Here is a 14,229-nt window from a genome sequence, read left to right on the forward strand (position 1 = left end):
GTAGATTTTTCAAAGCCACAGTGGAGATCTGGGCTGCATGTGAGTGCCATGAGTGCACAGTTACTGGGAATCCCAATGGATTTCCCAGCAAGGGGAACTTTGGTCATGTGAAAGGAAGGGTACTTTCAGAGCCACAGCTCTGGTCCTTAACGCAGCACATCTAAGTAATGCAAGGGAATTTCAGCTTCTTCTCCTGCTATGAGAGATGATTCATACCAGGACATATAGTGGGAAATGGTGGGGGATTTGATGGGAGGAAGATCTGGGGGAGCCCCATAGGGGGGCAGCTGTATTGGGATTTGCAGCAGCTTCTGACCCTGAAGCATGATGTTCATATATCCAGGATAGTGTTAGAGGAGCTCACCTTCTCCAAAATTCTGTGCAAATTTGTCCTGGAGCAAAACCTTTCATCTGTATAGGTGAGAAAAAGAAATCAAGAAGGAGTGTCTCTGGCATTTTGAGAGTTGAGAGACAGCTGTTTTCTGGACTTTCAGAAAGAGGTTATTTTCATAACCACCAAATATAACTAACCTTCTCTCTTGGCATCTCCTGTCCTCACCACTGCTCTGCCAGGGGTTGCTGTCCTTCTCATCTCTACAAACAAAAATTCTTGTTTGGATGAACTTTAAATTAAGTCCATTTCTGGGGACATTCCCACTTAATATCAGGGGATTGAGCAGTGTAGATTTTCAGGGGTTTAATTTATTTTATTTTTAAATTTTTTTTCTTGTTTTGATACTTATTATTTTGCCAATGAATAGTTTCTCAAGCACTTAAATTTAGAAATTTCTGAGGACTCTACAATAGAGGGATATCTGCTGTGGAACCATGCCCCAAGTTATATATAGAAATATAGCCCTGGATTGTGAATACATCTATAGATGGCACAGGTTCTGCTTTTAATATTGCAATTTCATATCACTGTCTTCATTTTTTCTTGGGGAGGCTAAAAGCCAAGTGTTTGGCTCAAATCAGACATGACATTTTAAAACATAATTATAAAGTAATTGACTGGAACCAGAAGTTACTGTTAGCAGGTTGCATGGCTGAAGTGGAAATGGCCATAAAGCATATCTCATGACATGACAGTCCCTAGTGGTACTAGAACTGGACCTGGTATATCAGAATGTGGTTTTGACAACACCAAGAGAAACAGCTGCTGTCCTAATCATACGTGTTAGTATTCAGGCACCTACTTCCAAACAAAATTAACCCTCGATCTGGATTTTAAAACACCTAATTTTAGTCCAGTTTCTTAAGAAACAGAATTTATGCAATCAGCCTCTTTGTGCTCTTGTCCATCTGTTCCTCCTCCTCAGGAACTGTGCAGCCACTGAAATTTGACTGATCTGTGGCGTATTTGGGGTCCCAAGGTCTTGGATTTGGAAGTGGAGCTAAAGCAGCATGAAGTGAGCTGAAATGGAGGTGGAGTGAAGCAGACTGAAACTTGGCCCTTCTGAGTGGCTTGGCTTCCTTCTTAAAGGACAGATCATGTTATATTCCATGTGATAATGAAAAAGTAGATGCTACAAATATCCTGCTGCTTTGCTGGGCAGGAGCATCCCAGACTGTACAGCCTACACTGAAAAATGACAGTTTAGGGTAAATGGGACTTGTGGCTGAGCCACATGGAAGTAAATCAAGGCTAAATCGAGGGCAAACACCCACTTCCTCAGTTTACCAGGAAATTCCTGTCCCTTTCACTAAATCAGGAGACATTAAGACCCATATGGATACCATACAGTCAAAAGACAGGGAAAGGACAAAGCAACCTTTATTCATGGTATTTTTGTGATAATCCACCTGCCTACACTATTATTGTCTTGTAATTAGGGTGAAAGACACTTGAGACAGCAATTCTCTTTTCTTTGTTTTTTTTTTTTATGGTTGTGATTATAAGTGGGTTTTGGTTCATGTCTGCATCTCTATGTGTTCTTTTGATTAAAATAATTTAGGTATTTTTTAAAAAAACTAGGCTCAATTAACCCTCTGTCCCTTAGTTTTCCAATTTGTAAGATAGAGCTAATAAATATGTCCCATTTACAGAAATGTTATTCAAAATTAACATTTTTACAGCTGCTTTGCAGAGAAAAACTCTTTGCAAGTGCAAAGTAATTATTGAAGATGAATTTACAGATATATGATGACAGACAACTGTTCATGTATAATCTTAAACACAACTATTTAGCACTGGCATACTTCTCTAGTAAGATTCATGGATTACGGGACCAAAAGGGATTTGGATTTGGAATGGATCAAGTCCCTCCAAGGTTTCTATTGGCCATGTACTTCCAAAATAATCCCACTATCATCACAGTGTTTTCATGTTCAGCTTGAAAAACAGCCTTTGATTTCTCATCTCTTCAAAGGTTCCTTGACTCCTAAGTTGTTGATTACAATTCAGATGTTAATTGAGGAACTGGAGGATGAGTGTGGGTTTTTCTTGGTGTTTTTCGGGGGGTTTTTCTGGGGTTTTTTTGGTGGGTTTTTTTATTTTTTTTTTGCAGTGGAATATTTTTGCTGGAGAAATGAGGTGGCAAAGGATGTTTTTGACAAATAGATGCCAATTTAATGCTGCTACGTACACTATTCCTACTTTCCCCTGCAGGGGCTTCCTTTTACAGTCCCACAATGTGCTACTTTCCAGAGGCTATGCCTCTGATTATCTCCAAGTTGACAGCATTTCAAACAGTCAGCAACCCTGTTTTAAACAAAGCTGTGGTGATTGGTTGAAAAACACAGCCTGAAGGCCTCCTGATACAGGAAGCCACTTACACATATGACATCTTCCCCATACCCTCACTTCTTCAGATCCACTCAATACCAGTTTCTACCATGATAGTGCCCTCGGGAAATCAAACAATTAATAATGGCTGAGAAAAATGCAAAGTTAATTGATGCTTGTTCTATTCTTCAATGAAAATTGTGGTTGCCCATGATAGATCTGCAATAGTATTTCTCTTCCTGTGTCTTCCCTTTTGGCACTTCTAAGTCTTTGGGTCAGAGAAAGTGATTCTCATATGTATTTGTTAAGTTTCTGGCCTAAATTAACACTTCTATTGGGAAAACAAGAATTTTCTCCCTAACGTATAATTATTTTTTTTTCCCTTCATATCTTGAACATGCCTTGTAGAAAATTAAAGTTGATTTAAAGATTTTAAGATGCAGAAATTTGACTCAATCAAAATAAACCATGCTGTAATTTTAGACTAAGTTTGTCTAATGTGATACTCTGTGATGTCTTCATTTTCTAAACTAAAATGCTCTCTGCCATCGGGCATTTTTTCTTCTGATAGGTAATAATAAAGGGGAACAAGTTTCCCTGAGTTTCCTTTGTAGAAGCTACATATACAGCATCCTTAAATTCCTTTCTGAAATAAAGTTTCAAGGCCTCATTTTCTTTTTTTTAACTCTTCCAGTGCCTTCACATTTTATCAGTATTCAGTTTGTAAAATGGGCAATGGAAAATTGCATTGTTTTGATTTAACATCACCACCAAAACCCCATGGATAAGTCACATTTGTTGCCTTTTCCTCATTAAACCTTTACTCCTGGAACTCACAATCCTCTTGGTCCTGGAAATCACAGAGGGAATTTGGTACATGCTGGCAGTACAACCTGAATTCTTCATGTGTGCTGCTGCAGTTGTGTTCATGCACTCTTGCTTTCTTCCTGCTATAGTTGTGAGGCTGCACTTGGGGAAAGGAGGGAAGGTGAATACAGGACCTTCAGGAAGACAGGAGCATTTGAAGGAGTGGAACGTGGAGACAGGATGTTCCAAGCATAACAGGGACATAAAAAGGAATGAAACATCATTTTGGACAAGCAGAAAAGGGGAGAGGAGACAAAAATGTTGAGTCGTTGGCAAGCACTAAATCAAAGAGGGGGGCCTTGAAGTCAAGGGCAATGCCTTCCATTATATCAATACAATTAATGGCATCCTTATGTTCAGTTATTTGCATTAACAGCAAAGTTAATGCCGGCAAAGATCAATGCTGAGATTAGTGATGTCCAAATCAACATGCTTTTAAGCAAATTATTTCCACTGTCTGAATCCCTCTCCTAGTTAGTAGCATGAATCTTTGGTGGTGTCTGCAGCTCCATCAGCAGATGCCTCTTAAGGGCTGCTGTCTCTTAAATATAGTCCTGCTAACATTAGTACCACTTGCACAGTAAGCAGGAATATCAGGTCAATAGATCCACTCAGTGTGGATGTCCTGTACATCAGCAACAATGTCCAGAAGCAAAATGTTCCTTTTGCATTAGTGATTAATATTATTATTATTATTATTGAGAATATTTTAATTTCCTTTTCTTTTTGATCCTCTCTCACACAATCTGATTATTGTGCTTACTCCTTCTAAAAAAAAAAAATAAAAAAATGAGCCTGTTGTCTTGGAACATTAAACCCAAACAAATAAATCACACCAAATCCCATGGAACACCTCTACCCACGTTGCAAAGGCAATCAGACAGCTGTGGTCAGTAGCAGCTCCATAATACGATGACAATGTACTTCCTGCCAATAGGAGGCCTGAGAGCTTAAGACTTTTAAAAGCAGATTCAAAAAGATGCCTTTGGCTCAGAGCTGGTGGGAATAAAGCTAAATCTGTGTATTTCAAAGTACCCCAAAAACCTCTTAAGGAAAATATCCTTGACAGCAGTAACCCAAAATATTCTGCACTATTACTCACTCTCACACACTCGGCTGAGTGTTGATCCCTATTAATCTATTCCTATATAGTCCTCTCTGCCTTTGGGCCTTCTTGTAGAAGTTCTCCAGCTCTGGTTCTGCCCCTGCCTCTAGACTTGACAGACACCTCGTGCCTCTTGGCGCTTTGAGCGCGCGATCGCCAGCAACGGTGCTCTCCGCAGCTCCGCCGAGACACACCCGCACTACTCCATGTAGCTGCTGGCAACTCCGGGCTGGAAACATGTTGGAAAGAACTGATCAAAGTAATGTAGACAACGTTTTTCTACTTAAAAATCATGGGGTTTTTTAAAAAAAAAAAAGTGAGGTTTTTTGTTGGTTTTTTTTTCCTTGAGAAATCATCAGGGAAGTATCTTAGATTCAGGCTTGAATTTCTTTTGAAAATTAGTGACAGTGAGAGAGAGAGAACTCTGGATTAGCAGGCTTTCAAGAAGTTATCTGAAAAAATTCCTTTTTTGCTGATCAGTCATTTATTCTCTAGCATTTCTTTCTCTATTTTTTTTAATAATTACAATAAATCTGTGGACTTTCTGAGTCGAATTTTCAGTTTGCTAACAAGAAGTTAGAAAATTGGAGAGGATTCTTTAAGAAACATCCTTTTAAATACCATTCTGTTTGAAGACATGAATTCAAATTAATCTTAAGTGCAGACCATTGGCAAGATAGTTTTGCTGGTAATAATAGAATAAGGTTTCGGTGATATAGCAAGGTATGAAAAATATAGTCAGAGCCCTGAGACTGTGTATGAATGGAGCAGCAGAGGTAGCAGTAGCAGTGGTATCAGTATGCTTTCTGAAGACTGGATAGAGGATGGATGGATGGATGGATGGATGGATGGATGGATGGATGGATGGATGGATGGATGATGTGCAATATTTTTGGTTATCAGTTAGTATTGGATAAGCATTTCATATTGGATAAGCATTCTTCACAAAGAAATATCAGCTATAATTAAATACTGTGATTCTGGCACCTAGAAGAACTGTATAACCTACTTGGATTCTAATTTGTTTTAATTTCTAGAGATCCTGTCACCTCCCTCACAAAACAGCAACGTTTTCCACCCTACACATGGTATTTTGTGACACTAAGACATAGTGTCAGATAAGCAAAGTGCTTTCTTGCAACACTTCTTCTTCCAGATATCCCCCAGTCCTTGCTAGGCTATTAAGGAAAGCCAGAGGAAGGTGAAGGGAACGTCTTTGGGCCCTGGTTTAATTCAGAGCACCTGCTGTCTTCCTGGGTGCCAGAACTGTATAGCCTTGTTGGGAGCCAGGATGTAATAGCTGTGCCTGATAAATAGCAGCACTAAACGTGCTACAGCAAAGGTTTTCTGTACTATAATAATTGTAGGCGCTGACTTGGTGCAATATATCTTTGCCAGCGTGTAGTGACAGAATAAATAGCTGTTTTTAACTATAGGATCAGGAAAAGCTAATGCAGTGATTGAGGGAAAGTATCCAGCTAAACGTAGTCTGTCTTTGTTATGCCGTCCTTCCAGCCCAGTCCTACCTGTGCTGAGGGGGTGGCAGATGGACTCCACCCTCTCCAGCATCCTCTGCTCCTCCTGGGCCACAGCCAGGCTTCATTGTCAGAGCTGTATCTGCCCCCGTGACGGCTCCTGGGCAAAGAGGAGGAGGAGGCAGAGAGGAGGCTGAGAAACCAAACGTTCCAGGAAGCTGTTGGAGGGGAAACAAATCAAGGTCGTGAGTTCAGAGTCTTTGCAATCTGGTCAGACTTTGTTGGCCAGGAGAAAATTAATGTGAGTCCAGCCCAGCTCCTGGCAGGATTTCCCTCACACAGAAGGGTGCCAGAATGGTTGGTCACCATGTTGACAGTCCTGCAGGGACCAGGATTGAGAGGGGTCTGGTATCAAAGCTAATGTCAACTATTTTTTCCTGCCCATACCTGGGATATTTTATCTTGCTCAGGTGGTTCTAGGATATTTCACACAGTCACTTCCCTGCTGTGGTTTATTTTTTGGAAATAAAATAAGCACAATACCAGAGAAGAGCTTTCACTGATGCCATGCTTCAAGGCAACAGCCATCAGGAAAAAACTCAGGCTTTGTGGTGTTATCAGAGAAAAGAATCCCTTGTGGAGGGTCTGTTTGGGATATAAGAGAGAAGTATTTTCCATCTTGGCTCTGGAGTTTTGTGTAAATTGATTTCATATGAAAAATTAAAGTACAATAGGAGTAACTAGCAAGGGATCTTTGGACCATGGGCAAGCAGAGAAGGGGAGAGCCCTTGCTCCAGCTCGACTGTCACTGCAGCTGGCCAGAGGTCAAAGAAGGTGAAACCTTTTGCTTCCATCCAGGAGATGACCCAGGATGAGGGTTCCCTCACAGAATTTCCAGGACAGTGTTGCATTTTCTCTGCCCTGCTTTGCAGACCATTTTTCCTTCCATCTCTTTTCTGTGGCTTTGCCGGTTATTACCGCTTGTACTGAGAGTACACTTTGCATAATTTATCTCTTTCCTAATGAGGAGATGGAGTCCTGGCTGCAGCTAATGGCACTGAATTAGCTCACCTGCAGTCTGAGTACTGGATCTCATTTACCAAATCTGCTCTGAGTGTCTGGGAGCTCCTGCCAGCCTCTGAGGTACACACCTTGGTGATGGGGCTGGATGGTCAAGAGAGAGCTCAGGGGGGAAGAGTCTTTAGTCAGCTGAGACTAAGGTGTTTGAATTTTAAGTTGATTCTTCTGCTACAGTGAATGCCATACTCTTCTGAGTCTCCCTCGAGTGGAGTTACAAACTACCCCCACGCAGGACCAGCAGACCCAGAAAGAAAAGGTCTGCTTGAACAGCAGATCTGGTGATCACTGTCCATGCATCCTTTTCATGTGCACAAGCGGTGTGTTTCAGGCAGGTCAAGGAGGCCTGCACAATACTAGAGCTTTGATCACTATTAGTGACTTGTAAATGTGTTTCTCCTACAGCAAGGAAAAAAGAAATAACAAAAAAAATAAAAATATTGAGAAAAGGTTGGGGTTTAGAACTTCACTAGAGAAAAGCAAAACTAAACAAACCTCAAAAAAACCAATCTAAAAGACAACCAAATTTTTCCAGCAGCATTTCCACTGTAAGACATCAAAACCTATGAATGATTGTAGGAATGTTTTAAAAGGTAGGAAATGAATCCATGTCAAACTTGGAAACCATCATTTTATTCAAGAAGTCAAACATTTCATGAATTTGGTAAAAGAGTACAGGAATCCTTGTCATTTTCAGGGTGTTTAAAATGTAGCTCTTGGTTCTTGGATATAAGTTCCATCCTTATGCCCTGTCTGTGGGGCAAAAGATCGCAAATAGAATACAGATCCATGTTTATGGTGTACACATCAGTCAAAAATAAATTCAGTGGTATTCTGGTAGGGCTTTTTATGAAAGAACAAGTGCACAATCCTGTTGGGTCAAACTAGAGATTCACAGATTAGCAGAATTTCTAACTGTGGCAAGAGGCACACACTCAGGGAAAAGGTACAAAAAAGAAGGTATCCTGACAGTGATGGCACTGATTCATTAAACTCCTGTATTTCAGGCAGTGCTGCCAAGCCTTGAAAGAGTGCTCATCATCACACACAAAAATTAGCGATGGTGACTAAACTTGTTCCACCAACAGCAGAGAGAAATTGACATCTCAGAAAGACAGGAGCTATCTTACCCTAAAACATGTAATCTTTCCTGGCCAAAATCATCTGCTGCCTTAACTGAAATTTTGTCATAACTGAGCTAAAGTTTTTTCTCAGTGACATGCTTTAATACTATTTTCATACTTTTACTCATTCTTCACTTCTGCACTCTAAGCAGGACCTGTTCTTTCAACTATTTCCTGTGGACAGTGTTTTCTCAGCCTCTAACTCACCCTTCTCTGAATTCATTGATCAAACCACACATTTCTTTAAGGAGACTTCCAAACCTTGGTTCAGCTGGGGCTTTTTCAGTACAAAAGGACTGTAAAAGCTGTTCACCTCTTTTCTCCCATGGTCTAGTTACAGCCACTTGAGTTAGGAGTGTTCACATAGTGAACAGTGTTAATGCACTGTGCTTGAAGACTACATCAGTGCCGCTAGAGGATATTAAATATTTCATGGTTTGTTCTTGTTTCTTTTCTCATCATACTGCATGATTTCAGCATCTTGTGCAGCCTCACAGAGGTTGCTTTAGATAATAATGGCTGGCTAATGCAAGGCAGAAGAACTCTTGTGTCCTTCTTGTAGTCTTTTATGGCCCTAACTTTTTTAAATCTTCTGTTGTATTTGCTTGTCTTTCTAATACATTTATTAGCATCCATATGTGTGATGCATGTTAATGTAGATAACTACCTGTACAATTATCCTTGTAGCAACCATTCCACATGTTTCTGTGATTGCATTTACGCATAAATCCACGTGTGTCTGGGTGAAAAACATGAAAAACATCTGTAGAGGCAACACTTGGAAGCACCCAAGTGTTTTCCAGCCCAAGGATTAGACTTGCTGGGTTTAGCAAGGCTGTTTCTGTCACAGGAGGTAAGGAATGGAACTGGGGACTGATCCTTGAAAAAAACTGATCGTCCTCTTTACCTCTGCAGTCCTGAATAGTGCTGGATGCAGAACTAGTGTAACATTTTTCCAGCACACCCAACTTGTCCCTAGATGAAAGCAGGCTGAGGGGCAGAGCCATTTTGCTGTCCCTTAGTGATGTTCTTCTCTGGGCGAGTGACCAGGTTTCTGGCCAGATCCTTCCCTGCATACACCTGCAAGTGTTCAGATAGGAATTTCATCACACTGTGTCAGTGAAAATCATCCTCCAGGACAAACATGCTGGAGAACAGTAGTCCCAAAAGTAGCCTAAATACCAGGAAAATTGCCAGACCCTGCTGCACGCTAGACATATGCTGAAAACATCTCTAGACCATGACGAGATCCATGAATTCCTGGGCTTATTTTTCTTCCAGCCTCCTGTTCATATTCATGAGTTCAGTGCTTTCAACATAGATTTTGTTCTATCTTCTGTTCTCCTTTCCAAGGAAAGAGAAACACAGGTGCTCTTAATTCACAGATTTCTGTGTATTCTTGAATTAGAAAGAAAATGTTGGAAAATGGAAACGATTTGTGGTTCTGGACAGTCTCTCTGTTTGATTGGGATTTTTGGATTCCTTATCACCACTTCTACCCTGCTACTCTCCCCCTCCTCTCTGCCTTTTGGGAGCAAAATCTCTAAGTATGGAGATTTTCCAGTACAAAAACTGTACTGGAAATCAGCAACTGGGCACTTGCTCTGTAAATTTCACATGCTGATGCATTTCTGTGTTAGACAAAAATAGCAACAAAACCAACAACAAGAACAACAAAAGAAAAAAACCTGTTTCATGCAAATCACTTGCCACTGACTCTTTTCCAAAACAGAAACATTTAGTTTATAGTGCAGTGCAGCTGGCTGCTGGCCCCCTGTGGAGATTTCTGACCAAGGTACCATTTAGAAACAATTTGGCTGATCCATCTTATGTATTTTTGGCAGGTCTTGTCCCTCATTTCTTCTTTACTAAGAAACTATGATAGATGAGTCTCAGTTACAGATGTCATCTGCTAGATTCTCCTAGAGGATTATTTAAAACCTGGACCACCTGTAGATGTCCTATTCATCCTTTGGACACCTGTCCCAAGATCAGACAGCCTGGGGTAATCCTATCTGTAAACTCAGAGCACTTCCTCTGGAACTCTTCAATATTTCTTAAATCCAAGTTCTGCACAAATCAGTGGCAAACCTCTGATTTGTGCACAAACCCTGTTTATCCACAGGGTGATTCTCAAATTATGGAGATTCCCATTTCATGATTTGTTTGGCGATTAATCTAATCTTCATAAAGACCTTCTTCTCATTAAACTTGACTCTGAATTCCTGATTGGGGTCAGTATTAAGTCTCATTAAGGTTGCAATTCAGTCTCTTGGCAATTTGACTTATTGTCAAGAAGTGCCATTATTTTGTGAGATAACCACAGAAGGAGCCTGATACAACTAATTCAGGTGTTTTTCCTGATGAAAGCCGTGGTTAAATTCAAATGCTTAGGGAAACATAAGGGTGTGTGCAGCACTCTTCTTTTCCTCTTCAGCTGCCCATTGTTGCACTGTCTCTATCTGTTCCTTCATAATACACAGGTGAAAAAAGTGTTCATCTATTGTGACCTTCATGTAGTCACTTAATCTCAGTTACTAGAGTTCCTGTAACTTTCCATCCTTTCCTATCCATCATCTCTGCTTACATTGTGGAGTCTTTAGGCAACTTAAGCTTCCTGGTAGCACTGAAATAATAAATCATAAATTATATTAAGGTCATCTCTCTTCTCCAATATTGTATTTAAACAAAACATATATGGTTTTTCATCTGCTTTTCAACCATTGTTATCTTACCCTTTACAGGCTAAAATGAGACCTCTTACTGGATTACATTCAATGCACACAAACTTTAGATGTCTGAAAGTAAGGTGCTAAGGTTAATCTGGTCATCTAAACCTTTCTATAGACAGTGGAGGAGAAGGACCATCACAAAATAAAGTTTTTCCTGTATATTATGAAACTATGACTAAAAACAAAAGAAATCTCTCTTTGGACATATGTGTATCTCTTTATTTGATCATGGAAGGAGTTGGAGTGGTTAGGTTAAACTAAATACTACACTGTTAAAGTTCCAATTGACAGAGATTAAATTAATCATATGCTAGATACACACCCTTCTTACTGTGTCTGTGTTTTTTCCAGTGTCCTGCTTTTATATTTTCTGATTCAGACACATTTTTTTTATATTCTCTTTCCATACAAGCACAGGGCAGCTGCTGTCGTAGTAGACCCTAAGACAAAAAACGCAGCTCTAAAGATGTCATGTAAGGCCGGAAATGCCTGTGATTGTTCAATCATGAAAAACATTTCTTCTCATCCCAGGTTTACCATACATTTCAGTGTTGGTGACAGCCCAAAATTTATCTGTGCTAACTTTCCCATTAAATGAAAACATCCCACTTACACATCTCTATTTCCCCCTCAAAGATATTTTTGTTGATGTGTTTGAAACTTTGATATTACATTGATCTTTCTGAAGGTTGAAAAATTAGCACTGTTTTACCAAAGTCACTCTAAGGATATCTGCTATTTTTGTTTCATTTCACACATCATGTGTTGATTCTTGAAGGTGTAGTCTATGACATATAGTGACATGATTATGCAAAGATTGCCAAATATGTTTTGGACAAAGATTCATTACGAAGAATCTTGAATAACCTTCCATGATAGACAGTAAGATAAAATATTTAAAAGATTTTTTTTTAGATTTTAGAGGTGGCTGCATATGTTTTATACACATAGCATTTTGCACATAGTTCTTTCTTTCAATGAAGTCAAAAAGGAGAAATGCATTGTCCAAAACCTACTGACATTAAAGAGGAGCTCTCTGAATTGAAACCTACCTGCCTCAACAAGAATGAACTTAGACATGCTAATTTAACATTTTACTTTTCTGTTTTCTTTCTTTTCTTATCACATGTGCTCTTTCTCATATTCTAGTTTTAAAAGTACAGTCTTATAAGATTTACAATGATGGGTCTTTTGTTTTTTTCTTTTTCTGTTAACTTATTGTCTGGCTATAACTCATGATAAATTTCAGACATAAAACGTGCCAAAGTCTACAAACCCAGTGGATCACCACATGGGATGAATAAAAAGCAGAGCTGCTATTTATCTGCCCTTGGAACTAATTAGTAAGTGCAGCTCCTGGATCTCTTATACTCTTGACACTCAAGCATGAACAGAACCCAGTTACACTTCAGGATGCCTACTTATGTGTTACTTATTATTAATTTATCTATAAAATGCTTCTCTTTTCTCCACACTGTAGACCAAAATGATTTATTTGTTGCCTGGATCCTCCTAAGTTCTGGGCAGGAATATGGGAAGGGTTAACTGCATACCTATACAGGGTACAGGCTGACTTCCCGCCCCTCAGCAGAGAAAACCATCTTTACCAGCTTAGCTTCAGCTGATCCTGCTTTGTACTGAAGGAAGCCGACCTTTGGAACTCCCTTCCAGCCCTGTTCTCACTGATTTCCTTCAGGGAAAAGAAAGCTATCCAAAGCAATTTAGGGTGGGGTCTCAGGAGAATGCAGTATATTTTCTGCAAAGGGCAAAGCAAGGAAGAACTCATTCTGCTAAAGTTATTCAATGCTATCCCCTGCCAACATTTACTTAATTATCTTTCTGTTCTATAATGGCAATTGAGTTACGGCTCTTTCCTGGAACTTCTATATCCTTCCCTAGTGAATGTGTTTGTGTGTGTATTTTAAAGAAGAAATTGAGTCCAATCAGTTCTGCTTTGCTCAAGGCAGAATTTATGATGGCCTTGTTAGAGAAAGAAGCCATGAGGCAGGAGAGGACAGTGCTGCTGCTATATTTTAGCTGCTAAATATGCATCGTAAACTGAATGCTCTCCTCTCCATACTCTTCAAAATGTCTCAGGGATGTTGTTGCCACTTGTCAGGATCGTGCACTGCCTAAATGTTCAGTCTCTCTGCACTTGCTCAGCTTTTCCAGATTACCTTAGTACTTGTGAATTACATTCACCCAGACCTCAGGCACACAGATTTGGTGTTTCAACTCCATTCCCTCACTGCAGAGTCAATTTGATGTCCATATAAAAAGGAAGGGTGATTCTCTGCACAGCATGTCTTCCTGGTGAAGTGAAGGCGTCATTTTCTCTACTATCCACTTTCCCCTGTGTTTCTTAGGAGAAGATAGCAGGATGGGGATCTTCTCAGCTAATTGTAGTGCTAGTAAAAGAGAAGGTGCTTGGTCTAGGTTCCTATTCAGAGCTCTGTCTGTCATCAATAGGGAGACACAGGCACCTTTGTAAGCCAGTTGATGCCTCCTCTTGCAGCACAGAATGATTCACTGCATGGGGCACCTGACTGCCCATTGATGACACAGCAAGTGGAGATGCCTGGAACAAACCTGATATCTGAATTTTGCTGGTTCAGTTTAAGTGAGCTGAATTCATCCCTCAGTTATGCACCTGACAAATGAGAATGGGCTGATTTCTCCTGAGATATTTGAAGAACATGCACACTCTGAATTGTTGCTCAATTGGTATTTCAGTGAGACCACAGTGGATGCTAAGGATTTGTACCTTTTTCTTCTCCAGGAGCTTTTCCCAAGGTCTCCTAGTTAATATTACAAGTTGCTATCAAAGTCAGTTTGCTCCTCACTTTCATAGCCTACACTTACATAATTACTAAAACACTGCTCCTGCAACAACTCTAAGAAAGCCATCAGCCATCAGCTGAGTGTATGAGTAACAGCATAAAAGAACAAAATCTATAATCTCTTTCCTTGCAGGAGATTTTTGAAAATTAGGACACATGGGAACACTAAATTTCAAGTTTTAGAGGGTTCTTCCAGTGCTAATTTTTCACGATGATTTTCATAAATTATTGTTAATGCTTGTCTGCAGCATGAGGAGACCCCAGGCTGGGATAAAGGTCTGCTG

At 40.0% G+C, this 14,229-nt stretch overlaps 1 protein-coding gene across 16 annotated transcripts in view; it reads left to right on the forward strand.

The window, feature by feature from the left end:
* Positions 1 to 14,229, forward strand: part of CELF4 (CUGBP Elav-like family member 4) — a 705,470-nt gene that overhangs the window by 318,127 nt on the left and 373,114 nt on the right. The window lies entirely within an intron of this gene.

Source organism: Parus major, chromosome Z (genome assembly GCF_001522545.3).
Source record: "Parus major isolate Abel chromosome Z, Parus_major1.1, whole genome shotgun sequence".
NCBI lineage: Eukaryota > Metazoa > Chordata > Aves > Passeriformes > Paridae > Parus > Parus major.